General features: G+C 39.9%; 1 protein-coding gene and 1 long non-coding RNA gene across 4 annotated transcripts in view; one reads left to right on the plus strand and one right to left on the minus strand.

Annotated features, from left to right (window-relative positions):
* TAOK3 (TAO kinase 3) overlaps positions 1 to 9,092 on the minus strand; it is a 121,389-nt gene extending 112,297 nt beyond the window's left edge. For both annotated transcript variants that reach the window (XM_072415959.1, XM_072415962.1), the window contains exon 1: positions 8,758 to 9,092. The gene's annotated coding sequence lies outside the window, so the exon portion shown is untranslated. The remainder of the gene's footprint in view (positions 1 to 8,757) is intronic.
* Positions 9,093 to 9,200: 108 nt separating this feature from the next.
* On the plus strand, positions 9,201 to 10,174 carry LOC140333936 (uncharacterized). 2 transcript variants are annotated; one of them, XR_011921448.1, is made up of 2 exons: positions 9,201 to 9,518; positions 9,597 to 10,174. It is a non-coding gene; the product is annotated as an uncharacterized lncRNA (long non-coding RNA). The 2 variants fall into 2 exon arrangements; XR_011921447.1 differs by having other exon boundaries at positions 9,201 to 9,514.
* The last annotated feature ends 3,195 nt before the right edge of the window (positions 10,175 to 13,369 follow it).

Below are 13,369 nucleotides of genomic sequence, written 5' to 3' on the forward strand. Positions count from 1 at the left end.
TCCTCCGCAGTGTCTTGGGAGGAAGGGGATCCCCCATCAGAGATCTCCCCGCGGCAGCCGAAGGGAGCCACAACAAGGAGGCTGAAGAGCCGCATGCGGCACCGGAGCCGCAGGTTGCAGACCCCTGGTATAATACATCACAAGATTTCATAGAAGTCTGGATACTGGGTACAATGTGGAGCTGCTGACATGCAAAAATACAGGCAGTCAATGTAATTGCAAATGATTTTTTTTAAAACTAATTCCAAGCCCAATACTTACAATCACAAATTTAGCATTCATCTCACCCACTGTATTTTAAACAACTACAACCCCAGCAGAAACATTTTTTCTATGTTTTTGTTTCCGTTTTTAAAAATTAAAAAAAAAAAAAATAGCTTTTTTTGCTCAGATACCTCAGACATTTATGTAGAGGAGTTACAATTACAGAAGCATCACATTGTGTAGCTGTAATATATAAAACATACAGAATTGTCCCTCTCTGGTGATCAGACTGGCACCTGTCCAGAAGGACAAAATATGGCAATATTGGGGGCAACAGTAAAAATAAGGGCTTTGCTGCTTGTGCCCCCCCCCCACTGAAGGGGAGAAAGAGGTTACTGGGTGTATGACTTCATCTCACGCTGTTCCCCAGCAAAGACAAAGAAGTCAAGTAACAGGACAGCACAGTCAGGGAACCATGGGCCAGAAATTATGTGCTGAAAAGGAAAGGGAGAGGAAGTGCAGCCAGTTAGGTGAGGAACCAAGGGTCAGAAAAGAAGTGTGCTGCAGCGAAATGAAAGTTGTTACATAGTAGGTTAGGTTGAAAAGAAGACATAAGTCCATCAAGTTTAACCACTAGGGAAATAAACATATCCCAGATATAAAACCCTATAAGACATTATAGGGTTTTATATCTGGGACAGTTGGTCCAGAGGAAGGCAAAAAAAAACAAAAAAAAAACTACAATTTGCTTCAACAGGGGAAAAAAAAAATCAGATGTTCCCGGATCAACAGTCACTGTTATTTTTACTTTAAAGCCTTAATACCCAGGTATAATCTGTGCTTCCAGAAAAACATCCAGCTTTTTCTTAAAGCAATCTATAGTGGTTGCTGAAACTACTTCCTGAGGGAGCCAATTCCACATGTTCACAGACCTTACAGTGAAGAATCCCTTCCTTATCCAGAGCTTAAACTTCTTTTCCTCCAGACCCAAAAAGAGTGCCTTGTTCTTTGTAATGATCTCAAAGTGAATATTGAGGAATAGAGTTCTCTATATGCACTGTTTATATATTTATACAGGGTGATCATATCCCCCCTTAAATGTCTCTTCTCAAGGGAGAATAGATTCAGTTCAGCTAATCTCTCCACATAGCTGAGCTCCTCCGTTCCTTTTATTAATTTAGTTGCCCTTCTCTGCACTCAACAATGTTCTTTTTTGTGAACTGGTGCCCAACACTGGACTTCATATTCCAGATGTGGTCTGACCAATGCTTTGTACAGGGGCAGGATTATGTCTCCATCTCTGCAGTCTATTCCTCTTTTAATAAAAGAAAGTATTTTGCTAACTTTTGATATTGCAGCTTGGCATTGCATGCTGTTAATAAGTTTATGATCTACCAGAACCCCCAGATCCCTTTCCATTTCTGACTCCCCCAAATGTATTCCCCCTAGACAGTATGAAGCATGCATGTTGTTAGCTCCCAAGTGCATAACTTTACATTTATCTATATTAAATGTCATTTGCCACTTGGCTGCCCAATCAAACAGTACATCCAGGTCTGCTTGTAGATTATAGACATCCTGTATGGACTTAATTCCAATACATAGTTTGGTGTCATCTGCAAACACAGAAATGGTACTTTTAATCCCAAACTCTATATCATTTATAAAAATGTTAAATGTAAAGGTCCCAACATTGAACCCTGGGGTACACCACTAATAACCTTGGACCATTCAGAGTATGAATCACTAATTACAACTCACTGCATGTAATGTATCTAGAGCCAGTTCTCTATCCATTTACAGATTGACTTTTCTAAACCTATCGACCCTAACTTGCATATTAACCGTCTGTGGGGTAGTGTCAAATGCTTAAGCAAAGTCCCAGTACACTATATCAACTGGTATTCCACTGTCTACCTGTTTACCTACTTCCTCATAAAAAGAGAGTAAATTTGTTTGAGAACTTCTGTCTTTCTTGAAGCCATGCAGACTATCACTTATAATATTTTCTAGCAGAAACTCCTCTATGTGGCTCTCTAAGATCTTTCCAACTGTGGACGTTAGTTTAACAGGTCTGTAGTTACCTGGTAATGACTTTGCTCCCTTTTTAAAGATAGGAACCACATCGGCCAATCCATCAGTACCTTGCCAGTGACTAAAGAGTCCTCAAAAATTGGAAATATTGGCTTTGAAATAACTGAGCTCAGCTCTTTGAGGACACGTGGATGTAATCCATCAGGTCCTGATGCTTTGTCAACCTTAATTTTTATGAGCTGTTTCCCAATCACATCAATTCTGAGCCATTGTGACTCATTTAAGGCAGTGACATTGCTATTATGAATTTGGACTTGAGCTCTGCCATTTTCCTTCGTGTACACCGAGCTAAAAAGGTATTTAGTAAATCTGCTTTGTCTTTATCCCCAGTTACCAACCCAGCGACATCCTTTAAGGAGCCTACATGCTCAGATCTTATCTTTTTGCTATTATTATATTTGAAACATTTTTGGGGGTTTGCCTTACTTTCCTTTGCGATCTGTCTTTCATTTTGAAGTTTTGCACATTTTATCTCCTTTTTACATCTTTTAATATATTCTTTATAGGTTTCAAATGATGAAGGTGATCCCTCATTTTTATAATTTTGGCATGCCCTTTTCTTGTTCCTTATGACTTTTTTTTTAACCAACCACATAGGTTTTAATTGTAGCCTCTTAAACCTATTACCCATTGGAATATATTTTTCAGTGTGGTTTTGTAGAACAGACGTGAAACATTCCCATTTCTGTTCTGTGTTCTTCGAGGACAATATTGTCTCCCAGTCCAAGTCACAGAGAGCCGCCCCTAATAATGGAAAATTTGCTCTCTTAAAATTAAATGTTTTTATCTTTCCTGTTTTTGCTTCCTGTTTACAGCTTACATTAAATGAAATCATATTATGGTCACTGCTACCCAGATTCTCTTTTATTTGCACATTTGTTATAAGCTCTGCATTAGAAAGAACTAGGTCCAGCAGAGTATCATTTCTAGTTGGGGCTTCTATAAACTGTACCATAAAATTATCTTGTATTAGATTCACAAATTGTCTCCCTTTTGCTGTTCCTGTAGTGCCATTACTCCAGTCAATATCAGGGTAGTTGAAATCTCCCATGATTAAAACACTTCCACTTTTTGCTGATTTTTCTATCTGTGCTAGTAGTTGATTTTCTAATTCTTCCTTAGCACTGTGGGGCCTTTAGCAGACTCCAATCATTAATTGTGTGTTATTTAACCCCAAATTCAACTCCACCCATATTGCCTCAACCTCATCGCTTGTTCCCTCCGCAATTTCTTCTTTCACATTCACTTTTAGATCATGTCTCACAGACAGACACCACCACCCTTTCGTTTGACTCTGTCTTTACCAAAGAGAGTATACCCAGGATACAAGTTATAGAAAGAGAGTATACCCAGTATACAAGTTGTCAGATATTGCACATAAGAAGGGTGTAAACACTTCCTCCAATAAAGACAACCTATAAAGACAGCTGTTTCTCACATCCATTTCTAGAGGCACTCACTACACAACTTTTGCCTTGATTGCTACTTACAGTGCAGAGCACATCTCTACAGTATAACATTTACTATATAGCAACAATAGGAGATGATGTCAATGTGCCAGGTAAAAACATTTCTGGTTCAATGAATACCAAGGGAAGACAAAGATTTTTAGCAGCCAAGAAACAAGCACTGCAAACAAAATAGGTAAAATGTGGATTTTTTTTCCCTATGTATAAAAATGCTATCTTATTGATGGAATTTTCATAATATTGTACAGCTCTGAACTTCTGTTAAGTGGAAAACTAAACTTAGATCATGGAAGCTGCAGTCCAGCATAGCAGATATTGTTGGTTTTATTAAAAGCTTGCTGCAATTCCTTAGTAACCATCAGTGCAAAATGTTTTTTCATTTAATTGATTTCCATCGAGAAAATGTAAAAGGGTATCAAAACAATGGCAAACTGAGGGTCCCAGAAAGCATTGCACGACTTTTTCGTACACACTGTTAACCATGTTAAAGTGAAACTATCTTTTACGCCTGTTCAGGTTTAAAATAAAAAGGTAAGCTAAGGGGCTGGGGAGAACACTGCATCAGGACACACGGACACACACACACAAACACACACACACACACACGGTAAGGCACCACCACACAGGCCATACATCACACAGAAGACAATAGGAAAACCACAATGCAGTGCACTGAGTAAAGAGGACCAATGAAGGATGGCACAAAATATTCCTAAATTAACAATACACTGCCACCTCCTAGAACACATAGATTCACAAAAAGTGCTGCATCACGTTTTCTTTCACATAGTCCACCACTATCTACCAGAAAGAATGGGTTCCCTGGAGCCCCATGACATTACCAGGGCCCCTACCAATGTTCATACTAAGTTGTTAAGCACTAGACAGGCTGATGATGTCACACTTGGAAATATAAATATTTAAAAACTATATATATATATATGTTAAAGGCCTCTGTGTGTTAGCCAACCCATTGGTGGATTGTTGTCAGTGGGGTTATTCTGCCCTAAAAGCCATTAGGTGTTTTATATCCCAATATGGATATTTAGAAGCGGGCAATGGCAAGCAGTGACGTCAAGGGCCTGGGAAATCTACAGTTTCTAGGTAATAGGATATCCTAGTTCTGGACAAAATATTAATCGCATAAAAAGTGAATTTGCTATCTGCTGAGTTGCTTACAGTGCCCCAAATATTGAGTGGAAGCCCCTGTAGTCACCTGCTTCATATAGCACCATACTTGCCAGTGCACAGCCCTGGCATTAACATACGTAGATTTCTGGGAACAGCAGCACACCACACCCAGTACAGCGCCGGCAGCTTTTTTGTGGCAAACATTTGTGCTAGGGGGACATATTAACATAAACTACAAATTCTTGGACATTGTTCCTGAATAATTTAATTGAAGTAAGCATACCAATTAAATGATATAAATATGATGGAACTAAAATAAGGACACCGTGGTCTGGAGGACCAATGAAATTAGGTCTTCAGTATGGTGCAAGTGCAATATCTAGGTATGTATGGCGCAGAATGGTATGTAAAGAAAGGAAAAAAATGCTTTATGCAACTCTCGGCCTTGATATTACAGATTTGAAATTACCAATTACATTAAAGTGCCAATTAAAGAAACTCTTGACAACTGCAATACAATACCTCACTTAACATTGCTGACCCAGACAGAACTAGCCATCATAAAACCAGGAACCTTATCACATATCACCATGTATCTACATGCAGGGAGATTACAAAGAAAGGTTTCAAATCGTTACCTCAACCACAAAACAAATTGTACTTCATTTGAATAAATAAACTGATTCCCAGCCCAGCTGTTTAAGGATCAGGAACATTGTATGAGTATAGGAGTGAACACGAATGTATTTAACTTGAGTTCTAAATGTGATCTGCAGGGTGAATAGAGATATTGGAGGTGAGCTGTGGTCTCCTCAGGTTAAATAGCGGATTCTTTGCACATCCTGTGTTTGTGGGCTGAAACCCTTTAGGGGAAGTTGATCCATCTCCACACTTTGTTCTAACCCCTGACAGAAGATATCGGAGAAGTAAAATTTTGCAGAATTTCAGACCACAGTAGAGTCATCATTGGCTGTATATAAGGACAGTGCTTGGAGAATCACAGGGGGGGCCGGGCAGAATTACAATTACTGGTAGACAAAGGCCACTGGTTATTTTAATCTGTATTAAACAATAAAAACCCAGAATTCTGCATAAAGGATCTGCTATATGGAAGTTCCATTAAAGGCACTGAACTGACTTTGCAGATGCTCACACTATTATATGGTCCAAATGTACAAATATAGGACCCAAAATATCAGTGGATATTGGCATAAAATCAGCTAAAACAAGCTCCACTCTACCCCCCTTCCCCGTTCATTGATGTGCTTTATAAGGGTTTTGGATAGAAATTCCAATGTATCATAAAAAAAGCATGTTACAATGTGCTCCAATGCAAAAGTACATAAGTGTGAATCCAGCCTAAAAACGTGCTGGCTGAATCCCATATACAAGTATCTAACAACCTTCAGGAACTGCACAGTCTTTATGGTGTACACATTCAGGTAAACAGGATTATATTTGTTCATATTCTTCCATATCAATGTTATTTCTCACTATGAAAATATGTGGTTTAAATAAGAATATAGAAAAAAAAAATAGGCGGCTTTGTGTGCAAGCCATCTGTAAGCACTATAAAGTCAAACAGGGTTCAGTCACAGCTCCCATTTTCATCAACCAATTCAAATTAACACAACCACAAGTGCGATTTCTCTTCTAAGTGAAAAATAATTCAGCTTCACACATTGACAAATCACATTTCTATGAATGTTTCCACAGGCTTTCCTATCTAGTCACTGCCATAAGGCTAAGAGACCAAAGCTGCAGAAATATCATTTCTCGTGCCAGGCTGAAATCTATGACCACAAGAATGGTAGTGGCATCACTGTTCTTTCTATGGAACAGCAGCAGGCAAAAAAAAAAAAAGCCAAGGCCAAAAGGCATAAGGAGATTATGTGGAGTGTAAAAAATTAACCATTAGTTAAACATACACTGCAATGGCATGCCGGAAACTTTAGGAAAGCCGCCACTTCCACAGTAGGTCAAGCGTGTGCCTTTCAATTCTCGTACAAAAGCTGGTAACATGCACATGTATACAGAATGCCAACCACAGGGGTCCTATGGAAAAAATGATCCTTATTTAAATCTAAGATCTCCGTCTATGTACAGTATTGTCTCCTGGCTCAGTACTTGTCCATGCGCTCACAGATTTATGCATGCAACCTTTGGACCCGGTGTGCCATAACGAGCGCGCTTCATCGTGTAGAACAAGTGTTTAAGTATTAAACCCGACTGGAATGTAACAGGATTGCTGACGGTGTGATAAACAGCACGCTGCCAGTGTGATGCCTGGAGTGAGCTGCCAGAAGGACGGACTGTACAATAAAAAAAGAGAAAAAAAAAAAAGGGGGAGAAATGACATCCAGCATTCTAAGTTTTACAGGCATGTATGACAAACCTACCATCCAGCTGCTCTAACATACTCCATGCTGCAAGACGACAAGCTGAGTTTTAATTGAGATCCCTGATAGGACAGCAATGACAAGAAATGTGAGGCTTGCAGCATGGAATGGAAGCAACCTGAGTGACTCATTCAGTCTATAATTGGTAAATTCCTCACTTTCAATCCCATGACTATGAGCCATCCTGACAATATGGTGCAGGGAGATGAGTAAGGCGAGCACAGCTGACATCACAAGGAGCAGTCTATCCCTCTACATTGCTGACAATGGCCCTGCTTATCATTTTCACAAAATCTACCACCAATTCTATGCAAGTAAACTAGTGCCATGACAAGACTTCACCATCCACAAGTGCGGCTGCGTGGCCAAACCCTCCCAGCATGGTCTCCCGCATGGGCTTCCCTTACTCACTTCTGCTTAACCTGCACTGCCAAGCAGCAAAAGAGAACGTAAATGTGACCCCCTGCCTGAATGATGGACTCTCTAATGTACAGCACTGCCTAATATGTTGGCGCTATATAAATCTGTTTATTAATAATAATACCAATATTAGTAGTAGTAGTCACATCCACTAGGTCCTGTTCTGTCAAAGACATTTCACTGATCATCTAAGCTGTTTCTCTAGCTCAAATGAATTAAAAATGTCCTACTATTAAACAATGTATCTAATGCTTGCCAGATTCTTTACATAAAACCCAGATTTCACAATTTCCTAACCCCTTGGTTGTAGTTTAGTGCTGCCAATCCCCTGCAACCTCTTTACAGCCACTTCCTGCCAACATGGCATTTCTCAGGGCAGGTTTTCAGATGACAACAATGGATCACACCTATGTAATACGTGTATAGGTGGCCACTTGTAGGACAGGTGACAACACAAGAGAACAATCAGGGACAAGGGTGGAGCATCAGCTCTGTGCCTGAACAACGACCTGAATGAACCTGCAGATATAAAAATAACATGAACGCAGGTAATCTGGTATGAAAGTGGTGACTGGGGGTCCATGTGCTTAACCAGACCCCCCCAAAGCAATCAATGTACAGAAATAATTACTAAATCGATTCACACTGCCCTATAACAAAGGGAAGCCGGCTACAGGTAGGGGATGCTGTCTATTGGAGATACTGGAGAGCTGTATGGGATTCTATCACTAGACTTGTATTCAAGACATGACAGGTACACTTCAATGTATGAGCCCTGCCAACAGGGACACCTGGGCCCTCATATAGAGGTGCTGCCCTCAGTACACAGCTCTACAACCCTGCTCAGAGCTGGGACATGTGTGGGCAGGGGGCACCTGGAAGAGTCAGCCCCCCCCCCTCCAGGCAGGGCACCTGGAAGAGTCAGCCCCCCCCCCTCCAGGCAGGGCACCTGGAAGAGTCAGCCCCCCTCCACGCACGGCACCTGGAGGAGTCAGCCCCCCCCCCCTGCAGGGCACCTGAAGTGTCGGGGCAGCACTTACCTGGCAGCCGCTGAAGTGTCCGGTTACAGGAGGCGTCAGCAGAGGCGGACAAAGTGTTGTCAGGCAGGGCGGGGGTCCCAGCTGTGCGGGGTGGGGGAGGAGGAGAGTCCTGTCAAAGTGAGTGCGGGGCGGGGGACAGCTGTCAAAGTAGCTCGGAAGGAGGCTGGGACTTTTCCCCGAGTGCTGGCACACTCCGCTCGGACTCCGCTCAGAGTGCGGGGCTTGTATTGTACGGAGCTGACAGATTTCCCGCTCTGCGCTGTAAAGTGTACACTCCTCTATTGGCACTTCTGTCACTGCTCCGCGCACGGCTCCCCTGCACCTTTCTGACCCCTCGCAGCCCCCATCCTTCCTCAGGGAGACTTTACTGATAAAGAGAAAAAATGGAACCTCCAGCGCAAGCGGAGCAACCTATTCAAGCAGAAGTAGCCGATACCAGATGGCGAGTTAACTGCCACTAACAAGAGCGATCGATAGCTATTCGCTCGATTGCTCCGGTCTACTAGAACAGGGAAGTGCGTGCTTCTTGTGTTATTACATTTTTTGGGGACCACGTGAGGACGGTGGCCCCGCCCCGTTCAGTGACATTCTGAAGTCTGTGATAACAGCTTCGCTATTTTTAGCCCATTGGGTTATTTGTTAACCCGCTCGTGGCCGGAGCCGAGGCGCTGGCTGGCCGGATTACGTAATGCATGTGCCGGGCACACGCGGCTGGGTTCCTCGGGTGCGGTGTAGTAGATGAGCCCCGGCCGTGTGTGTGGGTAGAGGTGCCGACTGAACACGTAGTAACTTATTGCCTGCTACTGGCACCTTATAAATAAAGTTTTTTTTTTCCATAGGCGGGCCGAACATTCGTGCAGTGTGTAATTACACCGGCGTGTAAGGTGTGGGGGCGGATTGGGAGAAATTGGGTCATGCGAGGAAGGCGCCAACGTCCTGATTTCCACTGACAGCCTGCCGCCCTCTGCCGGCCAAATGCTGCAACTGCATGTCATGGACATAAACTTCCTAATTCCTTCACTTTTGTATAAATATTAAGTTATGTATCTCAGGCTCAAAAATTGTACTGATTTCTTTAAATAGATTAAAGTTAAACCTAAAACCTTTAAAAATAGTGGCCATACTATAGTTCTTTTCTTGCAAGAGGGGCAGGCAATGTCTCTTCTACAATAAAATAAGTACAACATGTAAGAGAATTTTACAAACATCACTTTACATTTGCAGACTATATGATTGTTGTATTAGGTGACATTGTGTATTCCATTGAAAAGCTTATAAATTGAAACACCTGCAGACTTAGACATTGTTCTTTAAAGTGCATTGGAAATGAACAAAATGTATTCAGAATATGAGTGAGAAAACCAATAGCATTTCTCAGAACATTTTAGGCATTTCAAATAATTTGCAGTCTTCACAATTTAATAATACTAATTTATTTAAAAAAAATACATAAAAAGACATTTGTTAGCCACCATGCAGCATTTAGGGGTCTTTATTCTTTAGATGTTAACTATACATTCTAAAATGTATTCACTTTTGGACTAAAAGTTAAATGACCCTTATGTTGTATACTGTTATCTGTATGTACATTTTAGAAGACCACAATGATTTTGTGAGTCTTTAGTTTTCTTTCAATAAAGTTTGATTATAGTAATTTCATAACAAAAGGCAGCTTTTTAATCAAAGACCCATAGTGCACTATATTTGTTTATTTTCATCTTTAGTTCTGGTTTAAATATACAAATGTAGTATATGTGTGTATATATATATATATATATATATATATATATATATAGTTTCATCCCAATCTGTTTTTGTTGAAACCTACAAGGAGATCTGAACACCAGCTGTGCAAAGCTTAACTTTGAACTGAAGCACATTAGTGGCTAGCACTTTTGCAACTCCAATTGACTTCTGACCCCCAAAAATTGTTAATATATGACTATGGTAGAGATATTAGATTAGGTGCCCCTTAAAGGGACAGTAAGTGATATGACTATGGGCATTGTAAATTGCTGCATAATATGTTAATATTAAAAAAAGTACTGGCTTCTTTACAGCACCTATACAGGTACATAATCCAATGTATTTGTCAGTACTCTCTGAGACCTCCCTAAATGATGTAAATAATAAAGATCTGTTCTACTTTTACCTCTTATGAAACATATTAGAGTTTCTAAGGAATATCCAGCATAACTAAACAGAAATTGTATCAAATATATGTTTTTTTTATTACACCCTAAAAGTGTTCTACTGAACAGTTGTAAATTTCATTGTCTAAAGATAATTTACAGACCTCGACAATTGTAGTCATTATTGGCCACAAAATATTAAACTGAACTATATTATCCTTTCCTGTGCTGAATTTAGGTTTTGTTCCTATGTGGCCCTCATGCTCCCTCACCTGTCTTGACATTTCTGCTGCTTGATGCAGAATGGGTATCACACTGAGCTTTGTACTTTTAGCTCCTTGCATCTGTTGTACATTTCACCCCCTGGTGGTTGGATATAATATTGTGGCAGAATATGGTTTTCTACCTTCAGAAGACAAGTAATCCAGGATAAAGTCCCATGATAAACATATTTTATCACAAGCAATTAAATGTCAAGGTCGTGAAGCCGTCATCATTCAACATACAAGGAACTGCCTGAACCTCTGGTGTATAAAGAAAACAAAGATATCCTACACTGTAGGTGCTTTAATACTTATTATGTATGTATTCCTTTTTTATTGACAAGTTCACATTGTAAAGATATAGGCAAGTCAGAACAAATGGTGCATGTCACCCTGTAAGGTGACCCCAGGCCCATAAAGCAGGTTATTGCTTTCAAATTTTTTATCTTAAAAAGACCCAGGGTACCCCAATAGCCAACACACTATTGGTGAATTATAAAACACCAGTTTTGCATCCAGTCACATGTGATAGCCAATAGAAAGTGGCAGGGGACAGAAGGATTCCAGCAGATTCTAGACAGTAAAGCAATATACTCAATATTTGCCTAAAAGAGGGATAGAATTTCAGGGATCTCATGGAAATGTACAAATAAACTAAGCCAATTGGTGGGCACCTTGATGTATCTGAGACCACAGTACAGGTGAACTAGCAGGTTCCATAAGAGCTGCACTGGTGCTATAAACTGTACTGTAAATTGTTTTAAAAAGAAAATATGGATGCACAGTTGGCACAAATGAATGATTTTAATGCAATATGTCTCCCTATATATAAATAAATTAAGAATCAACCTTTTGTGTAAAATTTTATACAGGATCCACGTGGTGTATATGGTAAGGCTATAAAACAGGAAAGTTAAGTTTTGCACATGGTATAATTTTCCCTCCTGGCTTCTACTCATCATACATACAGAGACCCTTAGGCTAGAAGAACAGCCCTTAACTTGCTAATACCTTTTTCCTATTAAACACATAGAACATTCTACATTCTCCCTTCAATGATTATTAACATTCTAGAAAAATAGCCTAACAAAAAAATACTACTACAAGGAGGAAATTATACTGAGATGAAGAGGAAAATTACAGTAATTATCTGGTAAATATTACTATTTCCTGACATTTATAATATAGGAAAACAACCATGTGCAATGCCCTATTATAGAGTAAATGTATAGTTTAATACAGTGTTTCTAAGCCAGAGTTGCTTCAGAGATTGCTAGGTGTTCCTTGAGCTATGAGCAGTTTGTGACTCAGGTCAGTTTATTAATCTTTATATCTATCTGTAAGTGTGACATTCTTCCCACTGACCAGCCGTGTAAGAGGCATTCTTCCTACTGACTGCCATGTTAATGTACGGTGAGCTGTGGATATAGTAATTATAGCAGGGCTTCCCTTAAGACTCAAAGTTATTTCAAGGGTTCTCCCATGTTAAAAAGGTCGGGAAACATTGGTTTAATAGAGTCAAAAGGAAAAGATTTAGAACCCCTGTCAGGCTTTACTCTTCTATAGGGCTCCATCTCACTTCCTGCTTGTGTGACAACTGTTTACCAGAAAGAAAAGTGATGGATAATATACAACAGTAAAACAAAGAACAAGAAAAAACTGTTCAGAATTTTACCATCACCCAACTTAACCTAAAAAGGCACTTGTACTTACTTTGCTGCTTGGGGAGATTTCTTCTCCCTATTCTGGGGAGACATTTTACCAGACAGGAAATAAAAAAAATCTCTCCAATGGAAATGCCAACTGCAGTAAATCGAGATAAAAGTTTTAATCCTTCCCCATTCCCCACACCAAAAATATTTTTCGGTATAGATATACTTTAAAGATGAACTCCAGCAGCTTCCAACGTTTTCTTCTTCCACACCTGTATAGTCCTCATAAAATGTAATTGTCCTTCATCATTGCACACTTCATCTCACACATATGACACAATGAAAATGTAAATGAAAATGAGTAGCTCATTTAAGGATGAAGTAACAAAACCAACTTGTGCTGAAATATTCCTCTTCAATCCAGTGGAACCAATCCTAGAATAAAAAATAAGAGCAGGCAGGTTCTTTAATTTAGAAGAGACTTGCAAAGTATTCTTTTTACAAAAATTAAACTTACCAACCTGTTGCAGTTACATACCTAAATTCCTAAACCTTGACATTGTCA

This window comes from Pyxicephalus adspersus, chromosome 6 (assembly GCF_032062135.1).
Source record: "Pyxicephalus adspersus chromosome 6, UCB_Pads_2.0, whole genome shotgun sequence".
Lineage (NCBI taxonomy): Eukaryota > Metazoa > Chordata > Amphibia > Anura > Pyxicephalidae > Pyxicephalus > Pyxicephalus adspersus.